Source organism: Enhydra lutris, unplaced genomic scaffold (assembly GCF_002288905.1).
Source record: "Enhydra lutris kenyoni isolate GAN:26980312 unplaced genomic scaffold, ASM228890v2 scaffoldscaffold76, whole genome shotgun sequence".
Classification (NCBI taxonomy): domain Eukaryota; kingdom Metazoa; phylum Chordata; class Mammalia; order Carnivora; family Mustelidae; genus Enhydra; species Enhydra lutris.
In genome coordinates, this window is record NW_019154160.1 from 187,317 (window position 1) to 203,960 (window position 16,644).

Below are 16,644 nucleotides of genomic sequence, written 5' to 3' on the forward strand. Positions count from 1 at the left end.
AATAGATGGTAAGTCCTATGCTTTATGTGCATATCCCATCTGGGCAGTATTGGTATGAGTTTTTCTGAAAACCTGCAGGTAGAATATTCTAGCCTACTCCACATGGTTATCTCTGGGCGATAGTACCAGTGTGCCAAAGATGTCTTCATAGTCACTGTTAGGATGTTGGTGCCAAATTACGACACTTTTACTGTGTCATAAACCAGCACAGCTCCTTGCCTTCAAAGAACTGACCGACAAAGTTACTTTCTTTTTTCTTTTTTTTAATTCTTAAACCTTATTTTAATTCTAATATAATTAACAAAGTTATATTTGTTTCAGGTGTACAATATAGTGATTAAACAACTCCATACTTCACCCCGTGCTGTCACGACAGGTGCACTCCTTAATCCCCATCACCTGTTCCACCCATCCCTCCAGTCCCCACGCCCTCTGGTAACCAGCTTTTGTTCTCTAAAGATAAAAGGCTGTATTTTGGTTTGTCTCCCTCTCTTTTGATCTTTTGATTTTTAAAAAAATCTTATTTTTCAGTGTTCCAAGATTCACTGTTTACACACCACACCCAGTGCTCTGTGCAATACGTGCCCCCATTATTACCCATGACCAGGCTCACCCATCTCCCCACCCCCTTCCCTCCAAAACCCTCAGTTTGTTTCTCAGAGTCCGCAGTCTCTCGTGGCTCGCCTCCCCCTCCAATTTCCCCCAATTCTTGTAAGAAAGTTACTTTCAGATCTTCCAAATGACATCCCTCTCCTCCACGTTTTCACGTCTTCTCCAGAAGGGAAGGGAGTACAAGGCAAGACTACTGATTTTCTTTTTTTCCACATAGACTGATAAACTAAAATTAAGTGGAATGTTTTCTCCCTTCCTCCATTCCTCCCTCTTCACTCCCTGCAACTGAAGAAGCGGTCAGGGAAAAGAACACCTGTTTGGAATGATTACGGGATTCGGGCGATACAGTCAATGACTTGCATGTGCAAGAGAGAAAGCCCATGGCTGCACACATAAAAGGGGGGAAAATGAGACAGCACTTCTTCTGACAACTAATACCCCTTTTGGGGGCTCTCGGTTTACGGATCTGTATATCTCTATTCTAGAGAGTTCAGAAACAGTCTGGAAAATAGAAAGGAATTTAGTGTGAAATAGGGTCGCGTTTTGAAGTAGTGGGGAAAAGATGAGGGCAGTGCCTGGTGTTAAGACAAGAGATGATCCATTAGGAGGCAAATGTCCTTTCCCTGCTCTCATTCCCTGTAAGTGATGTCTGTCACACTGATTCTCAGGCATCTGGTTAGGCAGCCATGGACGGTGCCGTTCGGGGGCACTTGAGGTGAATATTGTTGGCACTCAACTCTTTCCCACCACCTTGGCTAGCCCAGTCCCCAGTGGCCACCGAGTCAGCTTATTTTCGAAGACCTCCCTTATATATCTGACTGGAATCTATCAAATTTCAGCAACCACCTCCCCCACACCCAAGGGATGAATGTTCTAATTCCATTTCTCATTGTTGTGAATCAGCCACGGTGGGTAGGATAGCTGCTCACCTCGTAGCTGCTTTAACGTGTAAAGGACCCAGGCCACTAGAGTGCCTAAGTTGGTCATGGAGGATCGCCACTGGGGCATTCCGAGATGGGCTTCCAACCATGAGGGGAGGTACACCTCACAGTAAATTCATGTTGCCTGTGTCCCATCAGGAAACCCTCGCTCTGTAGTAGACCTGATTTATCAGTAGGCAGCAGAGTTCCAGAAACGGTATTATAGGCTGGGCAGGAAACAAGTCAGGGAGGTTATCCTGAGGGGTGCGTGACCTTGAGAGGGGTGCTTTACACGACATTTCCTGGTCATGTATTATTCTGATTTGTTGACCTCACATTCTTGGCGTGTGCTTTTAGTGTCTGAGAAGACACTTGCACTGTATGAGCAGCCATCATAGAAGCAGAGCTATAGTCACTCTTTTTATTTCCAGTTGCTGTGTCTGATTCTTTGCGAGAGTGTGTCTGATGTTAGGGGGTCTGGGGGATAAGATGGAAAGGGGAGTATCTTTCAGAAATCACAGAATTTGGGAGAATCAGAGTCAAGTGGCAGCTTGCACACCGACCACAAAGTCCACCCATAGGGGCAAGGTTCTTGTCACAGAGTCACTTCCCCCTTGCCCAGGGAGGCAATGCATTTTGGTGAGACCATCTCGCGGCAAGGAGTCCTCATCCCACTGAAGGCAGAGCTTACCTGCTCCTGGGATGCTGCCTTGGGGTTTTGCTGATTCAACTATTCTGCTACACTAACGCATGAGAAGTGACAGGATGATATCTATTTTTTTTTAATTTATGGATAAAAATCCAGGAGATTATGTTATTAAATGGCCCAGATATTTTTAGATACTTGCTTATCTAAGGTCCTTTGTAGTTCACAATGATGCTTTAATATGTTGTCTCTGATAAACCATTTTCTCAGTTCAAGTCCTAGAATCTAGAAACACCCAGTCTTCACTTCCTATTTCAGTGATTGATTATCCAATATAAGGTCTGTGATTTTTCCCCAATATTATTGTGTGTTCGGGCCCCTTTTCTGTGTCAGACCGTCTACTTCCAAACAGAGTCTTCATTTTATTTGCAATGAGATGGCTCACCCGGGCTGCATCTGTTCTGCTAAAAGATACCGATTTCTCAGACCTTTGCTCACAGAATAGCTGCATCAGAAACACAAAAGCTGCCCCCGAGTCAAGGGTTTCCAAAATGAATTCTAGGTTCCTTGGAGCCCTGTGTTTTCTGCATGGCTTGGATGTCAGCGCACCTGGTCATGGAGAAGGGCTTTGCTATGATTCAAGACTCCAGGCAGACATCTGATGAGGGACCTCCCTCTGCTGCGACTGACACACTGCAGCCTCTCCCCCACTCCCATGGGGTCATTTTTGCTCTATATATGACTTTGTTCTGTGATATGACTACTTGTTTGTATGGATTCTAATGCACAGCTGCCTGGGACCAGGAATTCACATAAACAGTCTTTTCCATTTTTAATCTCAGATGCCTTTCAAATATCTTTTTTTTAAAGATTTTATTTATTTATTTGACAGACACAAGTAGGCAGAGAGGCAGGCAGAGAGAGAGGAGGAAGCAGGCTCCCTGCAATGCGGGGCTCGATCCCAGGACTCTGGGATCATGACCTGAGCCAAAGGCAGAAGGTTTAACCCACTGAGCCCCACCTTTCAAATATCTTTGAATCTCAAGACAGAGTTAGAACTAGGGTGCTGGTGGGAACAAATTTGATTACCAGACCCTGTGCCGTATGTACAAGCATCCCTTCCCTCTGCAACCCAAGTTTTATTACTAGAGGAGCTTGTGTTTCCACTTCTCCAGAATACTCCTCCCTGATTCGTGCCGATCTATTCCTGGAGGGTCCCACTGGGACCCCTACAACTCCCACTATCTGAATTCCATAGGTAAACATAGCTTCGGCTATGTTTTAGCATTAATACCCAGTTCTGGCTCCAAATACGTTACAGCTCTTTACCTCTCAGATTAGTTTACATGGTGAATTGGGGAAATGATTATGTAATTTTTATAAGTTTGATTTCCTTTTGCATAAAACAGTGCTTTACTGACAAATAGGATGTCACGTAAGAATGCTAACAGATATAAACCATTTGGATATTGCAGGCATGAATATAAGGATTTAAATAAAATCTCCTTAAGTATAAAAGACACGTCACCTAACAACTGTTGACCATGACTGACTACACCTCTAACAACGGTTGACCATGACTGACTATCGGTCATAGAAAATTCTCCCAGTTACGTGTGTTCCTCTGTGTCGTTATCTTCCTTGTTTACTCAAAAAACCTATTGAGCAGCCTCTATCTGCTCAAAATGAGTCCTAGATAAACTAGAGTCTCTTTGAGTTTATTATGTCATGAGGACTCTAGATAAACTAGATAAACTAGAGTCCTCACGACATAATAAACTCAAAGTGTATTTGAGACTAACAGATAACAAGAATAGGAGTAGTTATTGGGAGGTAGGGAAACAAAGAAGACTATCGGAGGTTGTGTTCTCACTTGTCTGCCACAATTACTTGGGATGTACTTTCTCTTTTGGTAGATAAAAGAGAAAATGTTGGGCGCCTGGGTGGTGCAGTTGGTTAAGCAACTGCCTTCGGCTCAGGTCATGATCCTGGAGTCCTGGGATCGAGTCCCACACTGGGCTCCCTATTCAGCAGAGAGTCTGCTTCTCCCACTGACCTCTCCCCTCTCATGCTCTCTCTCTCTCTCTCTCACTCAAATAAATAAATTAAAGAGAGAGAGAGAGAGAAAAAAAATGCATACTTTAATTTATACCTTAACCTGTAGTTAGCAAGTGCCTCTTGCACATTCGATGCAGCCTCAGGCCAGCATAGGACGAAGTCTGAGATAGCAAAGCTGTTAGGTGGGACCGACTCCTTCTGTCCATCCTGGCTTAGGGTAAAACTTTATCCTTTGGCGTCTGGTCCACCTTAAAACAGACTCTCCGCCAGCCACTCTGGGGAGTCAGCATGACCTGTTGTTATAGTTATAATGCATCCCACTAACAGCCACCCAATAGACCCAAGATATTTATTTGCCCCACAAGAGTTAAACCTATGTTTTGAGGTCCTGCAACAAGTGATTGAGCAAGGTAAACAATGTGGAACGTGGCTTAGTTTAAAATAACCAGGATGGGGGTGCCTGGGTGGCTCAGTCGGTTAATCATTAGACTCTTGATTTTGGCTCAGGCCATAATCTTGGGGTTGTGAGAGGGAGCCCCGTGTGGGGCTCTGCACTGGGCATGGAGTCTGCTTAAGATTCTTTGTCTCCCTCTCCCTTTGCTCCTCCCCTGCCCCCCCCCCAAATTAGAATAAAAGATAAGAGGACCAGGATGAAATATGGAGCAGTTATCTATCTGGGTAGAGTTGATGCAGAGGGAAAATATCAGTCATCACCCACTCTCCTGCCTGCTCTGCCAACATCACCCCCACCCTCTTTGAAATGGGGCCTTTACTCTTTCAACCTTGGGAAGGATGTTCCTGCCACCGTGATCTCCCTCATCGGTTTGCACACATGCCGTTCCCTCTCCTGGAGCGGAGCTTTTTAACTTTCACGTGCATATAAATCATCTGAGGATCTTGTTGAAATGCCAAGTATGACTCAGGAAGTCTGGGGTTGTGGATAGAGATTCTGGATTTCTTACAAGTTCCCAGGTAGTGCTGGCACTCCGAGGAGAGTCATGGCCCCAGTGCTGGCCTCACTGTTAGTGGCTTCCAGACACATGGTTTTATAGACGGCCACAACAGTAATAGTAACAGCCACTGCATCAACGAAAGAACTGAGCAACAAACCCTCTCAGGGACAAATCAGCTTGCCAACTCTTCATTGCCAATCGCTTTGTCAAGATAAGACACTGAACATATGCGTGGGAATGACTGCCATAGCCTACAGGAAGGTTATTTCAATTCCAAAGAAATACAAAGGCCATAGCTTCAGAAGGGGACTTTTTGAATTGAGTAAACTTAACTTTTTGAGTTGAGTAAACTTAACTGTGAAAGGCTCACAACACTCCTTTAATTTTTAAAATTTGGTCCATCTAGACTGGGAGCACTAAAGGCGTATGCAAGAGAAATTGGCCTGCCTGAAGCTGCTGTGTCTCTTAGTGTCAGGTCTAGGGTCAGCTTGTCCAAGAAGGCTTTTCTCATCCCAGACGTGGGGTTGGATGTCCCTCCACCACACCCTAGGAATCCCCATGCATGACACCGTCCTCACCCTCATCACTCTCCATTGTCACTGCTTGTCTTCCTGTCTGGGGTCCCCAGCAGTCCCAGGTCTTTCCTCTACCTTTGTATCCCAAAGCCTCGAACACTGCAAGTTCATGGGAAATACCCTGTAGTTGAATCAACGCCTGAAATAATGGGTCAATCTAACAATATTACTGGTGAATTTGATGTCTGGTATTAGGTAGAGTTAGAGACATTTTTTTTGAAATGGTCCAAAATCATGGTGTATATGAAATTAGAGACAAAGTGTACACATTGAGAACCTTTTCATGTAGCATGTTTTTTGAGTGGGCAGTGAAACATATAGATCTTCACCTCTTCTTCCCCTTGAATCTGACCGGCCCTTTCTAACACTTGCTTTGAGATGGCCAAGTGATATTGTGCTCTGTGAACTTGCAGATACATTTTTTCTGGTCTTCTAAATGAGACACCACAAGCTTTAGAGGGTTCTTGTGATTTTTGAATCTGCTATCATCCCCTGAGCTCTTGACAATGGATAGCAAACATGCCTTTCTTAGAACATTTCTTAATTTCTTCCCACTTGTTAGCCTGTCGTATAGGATGGACTTAGTTTGCTCTTTCAAAATAAACAGCTCATGCAAGTTACAACTCAAAGTTCATCATAAACTTGTTGAGCACAGGAATATATTGGGGATTAAGACAGACAAAATATCAACTGTTAAAATAAGAAATGGCAAGTAAGTCACTTGGGTAAGAATTATGCTCAGTAATGGACAAAATTCCTTTTTCAATGATGGTGACAACTTTATAGCTGTGTGTATGTGAGTGTGTGAGCGTGTGTGTGTATCTGTGGACATGTACATCACTTACTAGTGACTATTTCTGGGATGAGATCACAGAAGACTTACATTTTCTAGATTGTCTTAACATTTGCATTTATTACTATAGCAAGTATTTTCCATTCTAAGCAAAAAGACAATTCAGAATTTAAAAAGAAAAAAACTTTTATGAGAGTTTCATAGCTGTCCACAAGTACAGTCTTTCCTACACACGAAAGTGGGACACTAAAACACATTCAGCAGGAAGTTTCCACAACAAAGAAGAGGGATTTGGGTTGTCTTAACACTTTTAACTGGCTGTAAAAAGCACCTCATAAAGTATTCTTGATGTTTACAAATCTTGCAATATAATGACATAAGAGTTTTTAAAATAAAATATACATACTTTGGGAAATTTTAAAAGTTAGCAATGATTTAGTAGAGAAAATTTAATTTAAAAATCTTATTAAAACCTAATCTGGTCAGTTTTGCAAAGAGAAGGAGCAAATGTTGTTAAGCCACTTAATGGAGACATTAAGAACTGACTTCTTCAATAAGTTTTAAGGTGCCTACTAAAAAGCACATTTTAAAAAGAGTCATATACAGCCTAATAACATAAAGCCTTCCAAAACTAAATTTGTGTATCTATAATTTTATCTTTATTTGAGGTAGCGATCACTTCTCGGCCTTTTGGCTAAGATCAAGTGTATTTATTTGAGTTAGCGAGCACCTAAGAGGGGGAGGGAGAGAAGCAGACACCCTGCTGAGTGCAGAGCCCCAAGTGGGCTCCATCCAATGACCCTGAGATCACGACCCAAGCCAAAACTGAGAGTTGGATGCTCAAAAAGCTGAGCCACCCAGGCACCCCTATAATTTTTTAAAAGACTTTATTTATCCACTTGAGAGAGGGGGAGCACAGAGGGAGAGCAAGAGGAAGAAGCAGACTCCCCCCTGAGCAGAGCCTGATGTAGGACTCGATCCCAGGACCCTGGCATCATGACTTGAGCCAAAGGCAGATGCTTAACTGACTGAGCCACCCAGGTGCCCCTATAATTTCTTTAATATAGCAATTACTCCGTCAGTAGTCAAATATGGAAATCTGTGTAATTTTGACCATGTTACTGTTACAAAAATGAAAGTCCTGCCTCCTGTATCACTTCTTCAAAAATCCATTTCTGTTCCAGTGCAGTTCAGGGGGCATTGAAGTTTCAAACTTCATCTAAAATTATGATTAACTATTTGGATATTTATTTGACTTGAAACCAACTTGTCTCAAACTGTTCATTCCATAAATCTTTGCTGAATGTTTGCTATGTGCCAGGTACTGTCCTGGCACTTCGGATACATCATAAAGAGAACAGAGGGGGCTGCCTTCATGAAAGCTCTATGTGGGAAAGAATAAAAATGAACATAATAGATGTGTAAGTTGTGTAGCACATTCTTATTAAAATTATTTGGGGGTATATTAGTCTACTAGGGTTGCCTTAACCAAATACTATAGACATTTAACCCACTGAGCCACCCAGCCGCCCCCATTGCAGGTTTTTTAAAAAATATTTTATTTATTTATTTGACAGAGATCACAAGTAGGCGGGGGGTGGGGGACCAAGCTCCCCGATGAGCAGAGAACCCGATATGGGGCTCGATCCCAGGATCCTAGGATCATGAACTGAGCTGAAGGCAGAGGCTTTAACCCACTGAGCCACCCAGGCACCCCACTGCAGGGTTTTGAGTGGAGGTGTGACATGGTCTGATTTATATATCCATGTAGTCATGAAATTATTTTAAGGCATTTTGGTGAATAATTAATGAGGAACGCACATTTACATTTGACCCTTGAACAAGATGGGTTTGAACTGCATAGGTCTACTTAAATAGAGATTTTTTTCAGTAAGTACAACACACTAGTATAAATGTAATTTCCTTATAATTTTCTCCTTAACATTTTCTTTTCTCTGGCTTACTTTAAGAATACAGTATACAAAATACATGCTAATTAACTGTTTATGTTATAGGTAAGGCTTTCGGTCAACAGAAGGCCATCAATAGTTGAGTTTCAGGGAAGTGAGAAGTTCCTCGTGCAGGGGTCATCACCCCTACCTAACCCTGTGTTGTTCAAGAGTCAACTGTAAAAAAAAAAAGAGTCAGCTGTAGGTTAACTGCATCTTTTATAACCTTGATTTGAGCCTAAATTTAAAGTCAAATTATCTGGAGAACTTCCCACTTACAAAGTTTTCCAAAGCGTAATACGTACATAAGTAATCCTTCCTTCTACATATCTGTAACTTTTTTTTCTTTCTTCTATTTAATGTACAGTTACACGTTTCCTGTGTTCATTTGAAATCTTAGTTGAACTAAGTTTTATCTAATTACGTATACTTAATATCTATGTTCTAAGATACTTTTGAACAGAGTTCATTCTGTGGTAGCTTGGTTATGCAGATATAGAGAGAAGAGAACCGTCAGAAATGACATTACTTTGTGCCCTTTACAAATAAAGAATACTTTGAGGGCTAATCGTGTACCGTTGTAACACAAAGTCTATTTCATTCTGTTTGGCTTTAACAAAATCATGGTCATTGACTACCTTCCATTCAAGAGAAACAGAAACTGGATTGTTACTTATCATTTCTATGACTTCTTTGTCCATTAAAAAAACAACATGTTTTTAAGATAGTGGGTAAACGTTGATGCGAACACAGAGTAGGTTCACTGTTAGATAAAACTGTGAAACGGGTCAAGTTTGGGCTCCTCTTCCTCAATTGGTTCAGGGAGATTCATCAGAGGATCTCCAGCCCCTAGCGAGGTACCTGGCCCCGAGCAGGTGCTCGTTATTATCCGTGTAATGAGTCATGAATTCCCGCCGACGTCTCTTACACGGACCCGTCAGCGATTTGGGGTCGTACACCGCTGGAGTGCTTGGTCCTAGGGGACTGCCGGAGAGAGCGGGCAGCCTCTGCCCGAAGTTACGAGCTAGGGGATGAGCTTCGAGTGTCAGTGGGGAGTGTGTTAAAGTGCGGGATTCTCCCGGGGAGCATCGCCGGCCACAGCACCGGCCCCAGCCCTGACCAACTATCTCCTTCGCTCGCCACGGGCCGCGCGAGAGGGGCATCTGGTCCACCGCCTTACGACACCACGTCCTGAGTTATTTCTGTTTCTCGAACTGCAGATCCTAACGCAAATGCCGTCCGCTCGCGGGGCGCCTGCTCACGGGGTGCAGGACGAGGCAGGGCCCGAGCCCCGCTCCGGGCCTTCCCGGGCGCGTCCGACAGGCCGCAAGCGCGGAGTCGCCGAGACCGGGCGGGGAGCTGGGTCCTCCCCGACTCTGGTCGGCGGGGGCGGCGGCCCGTCGGGCACGGGCAGGGCCAGGCCCTCGGCGGTGCAGCCCAGCCTCGCCGTGCTGACCCGCGGCCCCCGGCCGGAGGCTCCGCCGCCGCCGGGAGGCACCGGCCGCGGCCGCGCGCGTCCACAAGCGCGTTCCAAGAGCGCGGAACCGAAAGACGCGCGTCCGCGCCGGGTCGTTTCCACGGCGGCTTCGCGGCCCGCGAAAGGCCTTCTCCGGCCCGAAGGCGGCCTCGGCCCCCGCGCAGCCCTCCCGCTCCCACGCCCGCCCCACGCGTCCGGAACCCCGGCCTCCGGCCCCGCACAAGGGGGACAGGGCGGGTCTACGCTGGCTGGAGGAAGCGGGCGCCGCGCAAGGGCTCGATGCTCGTCCGACGGCGGTCGCTCGCTCCGGCGTCCGGCGCAGACGGGGCGAGGGCCCCAGGCAAGCCGCCCCAGCGCTGGGAGAAACCCCCGAAGCCCCCACCCTGAGGCTCATCCCGCCCCCCCTCCCCGCCCCATTGGCTCGGCCGCCCCACGCGTCACGCCTGCGACGCCGACGCGCCCTACCGGCGAGGGGCGGGGCTCGGGGCGCGCGAGGCGGGGCAGGCGCGCACGCGCAGGCGGCCGGGTCGGGTCCGGACTGGGGAGGGGAGGGGGCGGTGTTCCCGGTTTCCTGGGTTACCTGAGGGGGCGGGGGTGCGGAGTTCGCGGCGGCGGCGGCGGCGGCGGCGACAGCGACGACGACGGGGGATTCTCCCGGTGAGTGGAAGCGCGCGGCGGCGGCCCCACAGCAGGTAAAGGCGGCCGTGGGCGCAGATGACGCCGGCCGGGGTGTCCGGGACACCGTCAGCGGCCTAGAGGGACGGGGGTTTGGGGGCGGTGGCGGCCACCCGGCTGAAGGCGCGGGGGACTCGGCCCCAAGCCCGTCCTCGGGCGTCCTCCCGGCTCCGGCTCTCCGAGACGTCCCCCTCGGCGTCCGGGCAGCCCTGGGCAGCCGCTGAGCGGCGGGCGGGAGCGGGAGCTGCCCCCGGACCCTCGCAGCGGCCGCCCGCCACCAACTTTATTTCCCGGCGCAGGGGGTGGGGGCGGGTTGGCCGGCGGTGACCCGCTGCTGGCGGGGTCGTGTGTGAGGTGTGCTGCGGTGGCACGGGGTCCCCCCGCCCGGACCGCAGGTCGACGGCGGGAGCGGACGGTTTCCGCGCCGCCACCCTGCGGTCGCTCCTGCGCTCCGGTCCCGCCGCGCGGTCCCAGCTGTCATCTCCCCCGGAGCCTCGCTCTGCAGCCTTCCTCGCGCCTGTGACCCCCTGGCCAGGGAGCGAGACGCTCTGGAGAGTCCCCGCGACGTCTGCCGTCTGTGCGGGCCTCCCTGGAGCCCGGCCGAGGGGCCCCTTCGCCTCCGGTAGGAGTCAGCGGTTAGAGAAGCTACCCAGGAGACCCCCGCCGCTGCCGACCCCACCGTGTGCGGGTCGACGGCTGTGCAGGGGCCGGGTTCCGAGGCGTTAGGAGCCGCTCTCTGGCCTTCCCTCTTATCGGTCTGAACAAAACAAACCAGCCCGGTGTGCTTGGCAGACTCCGCACCCCGCGACCGCACTTGGTGGTGGATGAGGCTTGTTTCGAGCCGATAGAAAATGTTGAGTCTCGTGCTGAATGCGGACCAGCATTTCTTTGAACACCGAGCTCAGGTCTTATTTTCCCCGAGGTTTGTCGAACACATCCATAGGACAGACTGAATTGGGCTTTTCTTCCTGATGGCTCCTGGCTGGCCTGCTGCTGCTTTAAACTTCCACACCCAGAAACCTTAAGCTAATAAAGATGTTGACTCTGAGCTTTCATTTTATAGATGCAGTTATTAATCCGGGGTATCTGTTTTAAAGAGCTTTGCAACTAGTCAGCAACTTTTTTCCTGATAGCTCTTTGCTGTCCTCCATATTGTTACTGCCTAAAGATCGGAGGAATTAGGAGAAAATGAGTTATTATATAATTTAACTCACATGGAAGCAGTTTGAAAGCTATAAAATGATGTATAAATTTAGTAAATATTTATGGAGCATGGACTGTGTGCCCGTTTTCTGAACAGATAAATATCCCCTCCTTCATGGAGCTTACATCCTAGTTGGGGATCTCAGATAATAAAATATGTGCTATGTCATTTTGTGTTAAGGACTATAGACGAAAAAGCAGGAAAGAGGGAGGATAAGGGGAGAGGGTTGCAATTTTAACGAGAGGTAGCCAGGGGAGACTTCCTGGAGAACGTGGCATTTGAGCCCAAGATCAGAAGAAGCGGGAAAGTACTCCATACCCCTCTCTAGGGGAAAAGTGTTGAAGCAGCAGGAAAGGCACTTGCAAAAGCTTTGAGGCAGGAGTGTACAGGGCATGTTAGAGGACAGCTCAAAGGCTGATTTGGCTATGGTGGAGTGAGTAAAGAGTAGTAGAATTGAAGTCAGTTAAGTAGGAATGGGAAATCATGTTGGGTGAGGCCTTGTAGGCCTTTGGACGGACTTGGTCTAACATTCTGAGTGAGAAGAGGAGTCATCCCTTTGAATAGAAAAGAGATACAACAGGCTTTTTAAAGGGTCACCCCGGTGGCTGGAGTGGAGAATAGGCAATTTGGGCCAAAAAAAGGGATTGGGCAGCAGTGGAAGCAGGGATGTTAGCTCAGGGACCCTTGCCATAATTCAGGCCAGAGGTGATTATAATTTGGACAGAGTGGAACTGATGGAGTGGTTGATTTCGGATGAACTGAGGGTAGACTCAAGAGGAGACTTACAGTCTTCACAGTGTTTTTCCTAAGCGAGTGTAAAGATGAAGTACACATGTACTGAGATGAGGTTTTTGAGGGGTTGGTTAAAAAACAATAAAATGAGATGTCCAAGTAGAGATTATTAGCTGTGGGATTGCAGTGACTTTGTACTGAAGATGTTACATTACCTTGACTTTACCAGGGGCTTAATATTTTCACCCATAAACTGCCAAATATTTTTCCATACTCGTTTTCTTTTTAGTTCTTTTGGACCAACTTAGTCATTTCATTTCACCAAGGGCAGTTTTGTTCTTATATGCTTGCCCTCAGAGCATCTGTTTGTTAGTTTCAGTTGTAGAGAAGGCCATATAATCCAGAATTTCAGAATACCTTTGTAACGTGAACACCTCAAATGATTAATCTTTTCCCAAATTATGTTTAGATGACTGGCTTAAATTCAAGAATTTTTTTTAAGCCTCAGAAATCTTGTTATCAAACGTGGCTTCACTTGGCCATTTGTGAAATTACAATGGAAATGACCTGTATTTTTAATATTTTATTAATGAGTCAGTAATATAGAGGGATTATCCTAATTCTTTAGTTTCATTAAAGATGGCTTGAAATAAATGGGCCATCACATGTTAAATGGAGATCTTTTCATCAAATTATGCAGTATTTGGAACAATAGAATTTGGCCTAAAATATGTATCAAAACTATATCAGGCTCCTAGAGTTTAAGGTCTAACCCTCACATTGAGAACCCAGGTTATAAACTAATGTTTTTAAATGGATTCAACCTAAATATATTCTGAACGTATATTTTTAAAACTGTCAGATTAATAACTAGTTATAAGATGAACTTGGAGTCAGTGGGAACACCATATTCTCTTGGATCCTACTTTCTTTTGCTATTTCTTGTCACCAGTATTTGTCCTTGCTTCTCTTAATTCTCTTGGCCTTGATTTATAGTAATTGAGAGAGACCTGATACATTTGGAAACTTTGAATGCTTTTCAGGTCTAATAAGTGGGGGGATCTTATTTAATAATATGAAAATGTAATGCTTAAAGTGTGATCCTTTTAATTCATCAAGAAAAGAATTAAACAGTTTTCCAAAAGGCTAGTCATCGTTGCATCCAAATGTGATTCCTTGAAATTGAAACTCCAAATGCATGAGGAAATAAGAGAACTTCTAGCCACTTTTAATGAGTGGAAGAAATAGTGAATACTGTTATTCTGCACGTACTTAGAAATGTTTATACAACTGCAACCACTCATCTTTACAAAGTAAAGAGGATAGAGGATTTTTGCCAGAAACCTGAAGAATCACATATTTTAAATTTAAGAATGGAGTTGGGGGTGGGTAGTGAAGCCTAGAAACTATACACTGAACCTCTTGACACTAAGTGATTCCTAGAAAAATTATAGATCAGATTGCCAAGCAGATGCTTTGTAATTTGTGATTAGAAAACAAGGCACTGATTATTAAGACACAGAGTTGTTTTCTTAAGAACAAGTCATACTAATCTCTTGCTCACTTTGCCAAAGGTGTGATAATATTAAATAATCTTAAGTACCTCTCATCTTACAGAGTGCATTCCCATTTATTATTGTATTTAACTCTCACAACATCCCTGTGAAGTAGCTTCAGAGGAGGAGGCCTCAATGGTATGTGCCCAGGGAAGAAATGAAGGGGACAGATGTGGTAGATTTTAGAAAGGACTTACTTAGATACAGGATAAAAGAAAAGGAGGAATCAAAGTGGGCTTTAAGGATTCTAGATTGTCTGACTGGGTGAATGGTGATGCTGGTAATTGATCTTAAATTTGAAAATATAGGTGGAGGAACAGATTTGGAGATGTGAAATTCATCAGTTCACATCAGTTTGGTGAAAATAGTTATTTTTAAATCAGAACCAAGTAACATGTAATTAAAATTTTCAAAATATGTAGGTCACTCTGGAACTCAGAAAAGTCTTAACCAAATAAAGAAGTCTTCATTCATTCAGCAGACACATCCTTTCAAATACTTTTGGTAAGGAAGAGAGGACAGTGGGTAGAAGCTTGAGTGGGGAGATGTGATTGGGGAAGGTTTGTTTTTTCTTAAAAATGGAAGAGTCAAGGAACTTTAGTGGACTGATGAGAAGGGTCCATTGAAGAGGAAAGAAAATTAAAGTCACAAAATTGAAGTCTCAAGAGAAAGTAGATAATCAGACAACCTCAGAGGAAATGGAAGGGTTGGGAACAAGAGTGCAGGTGAAAGGGTTACCCCAAAGAAGGGCAGTGATGCATCTTCCTGTTTAAAAAAAAAGAAAATTAAATAGAGTAGGTACTGATACAATATACATACAAGTCCAGAATGGCATCTCTTGTCTCCATGGAGCCGTTTATCTGCTGAAATTGAGTCAGAAGAGCATGGGTTGAGTTACCGTTGTGATTGGGAAAGGGGCTTGACCAGGGACCACTGACCTAATTGCTGTATAGTGATAAACACCCTTGAAATCACAAATGAGGAAAGCAGCCAATCAGAATGGTTAAGGAGTTTTCTCCAGTAGCTCTATGTAACGGTGCAGAAAGCACTGAATCTGGATGAGGATTGGAAGTTAGACTGAGTCTGGATGAGCATTGGAAGGGAGGGTATGAAGTAGAACTTGGGTTGGGGGATGGTATAAAGTCAAGGGACTGGGTGATGATGAGGTTGCTAATGGAAAGGCTGAGCCAGAGGCATCCTGCTTGATTAAGGAAGACAGCCAAGCCAGGACGGGTCTGAGGAATGTGCAGAACAAAGAGGGTGAAGAATCTCAATGAGAAGCTGTAGGATTCGTGGGTGGGAAGGACTACTAGGGATGGAAGAGTAGGCATATGATGGGAGGTCCTAACTCTAAGACTCTGGAGTGGAAACAGTTGCGGGTGATGATATGGGCCAATGTACGACCAGTGATAGTAGGTAGCCAAGACTAATAGTGCTAATTACAGCAATTGTAATATTAATAAAAGCTACCATTTATTGAGTACTGTATACTAGTCACCATACTACATGCCTTCCATAGGTTATAATACTTATTTTTCACAACCACCTACTAAACCATGCTTACCCTCTATAAAGTAGAGGTCATTGAAGAAGAGGAAATAAAAGAGCTCTGAATCCTAGTATATAGAGATTATTTGTTCTTATAGATAATGCAGCCCTCAGAATAATAGATCTTGTATGGAGAGGAAGCAGGAGTTGTATGACGAAGTTCTCCGTAAATGGAGATGAAAGACTCAAAGTCAGCAGTTGACAACTATAAATATAGCTATAATGTAGCCTTAGAAATGGATAAAATGACATAATAAGACTCAAAGTCAGCAGTTGACAACTATAAATATAGCTATAATGTAGCCTTAGAAATGGATAAAATGACATAATAATGATGCACAAGTCCTCTTGGAAACCAGGTGATAACCAGAATAATGCTAACTTGTTTTCTTGGCCTGGGATCTGGGTGTATACAGTGATGTATTAAGAGGAGGAGATGAAATGATTGCCTTATGTAAAGGTGAGGGATATAACGATGTTTCTTAGCAATGGAACTAGGGTTCCTAAAGCTAGAGAGTAAAGAATCCAGAGAGGAAGAAAGACTCATCTACTTGTGTGTAAAAAAATCAGGAAGGATGGATGGGCAAGTAGGGTGATCATATAATTTATTGACGAAACAAGTATTATTTTGAAAATGAAAAGAATGTCGTTAATAGTTACTCTGGGACAGCAGGTGCAAACCAGAACTGTCATAGGCAAATCAAGATGTTTAGTCTTATTAGTGACAGGTAACTAGAGGAGCTATCACCTTGGAAAGGGGCTGTGGATGTTGAGAATGAATGGACCCCTAAATTAGAGGGACATGAATGGAGCTTACTAGGCTAAGATTATTCTCTTTAGCTCTATAATACTGCCCTAAAATGTTCTGGGTATGCTTTGTTCTATAAGAGTGTGGAGATTTGAAAGAAGTTCTGGATTCATCTCTGTATGAAAACCTATCCATCTC

General features: G+C 45.1%; 1 protein-coding gene across 2 annotated transcripts in view; it reads left to right on the top strand.

Moving 5' to 3' along the window:
• The window catches only part of LOC111160518 (lysosomal trafficking regulator), a 184,951-nt gene that overhangs the window by 3,762 nt on the left and 164,545 nt on the right, over positions 1-16,644 (top strand). The window lies entirely within an intron of this gene.